Source organism: Buceros rhinoceros, unplaced genomic scaffold (assembly GCF_000710305.1).
Source record: "Buceros rhinoceros silvestris isolate BGI_N320 unplaced genomic scaffold, ASM71030v1 scaffold40754, whole genome shotgun sequence".
Lineage (NCBI taxonomy): Eukaryota > Metazoa > Chordata > Aves > Bucerotiformes > Bucerotidae > Buceros > Buceros rhinoceros.
This window is the reverse complement of record NW_010410689.1, coordinates 6,236-6,765: the sequence shown is the minus strand read 5'-3', so window position 1 is coordinate 6,765 and position 530 is coordinate 6,236. Positions and strand designations below refer to the sequence as shown.

At 40.2% G+C, this 530-nt stretch overlaps 1 protein-coding gene across 1 annotated transcript in view; it reads right to left on the bottom strand.

The window, feature by feature from the left end:
* Positions 1–530, bottom strand: part of TFAP2A (transcription factor AP-2 alpha (activating enhancer binding protein 2 alpha)) — a gene marked incomplete at its 5' end in the record, with an annotated part of 9,674 nt that overhangs the window by 4,122 nt on the left and 5,022 nt on the right. The window lies entirely within an intron of this gene.

Sequence of the window (530 nt, the reverse complement as noted above, 5' to 3'; positions counted from 1 at the left end):
GAGGGTGGAAGGCTAGGGGAATTTATTTAAACCCCGAAAGACGCCAGGGCCCAAAATTCCTTGAAGAGCAGATAAACAATTCCTGTTTCAATACACCAGATCATTGCCCAAAATTTTACAGATGTCGACATAGTGTTAATATTAATGTAATTTCTTTGTGGGACGTCATTATATACCCACACACACCGAGCACTTGTGTCACAATTATCGCCACATCTGTAAAACGATGGAGATAGATAAACTGCATTTCGTCGATGGAAATTGCCTGACCATCAACAGGAACTTCTTTATGCTCGGTGATCATTGCCCAAAATTTTACAGATGTCGACATAGTGTTAATATTAATGTAATTTCTTTGTGGGACGTCATTATATACCCACACACACCGAGCACTTGTGTCACAATTATCGCCACATCTGTAAAACGATGGAGATAGATAAACTGCATTTCGTCGATGGAAATTGCCTGACCATCAACAGGAACTTCTTTATGCTCGGTGGAAAGATAGCAACCAATGGCAACCTTTTTCT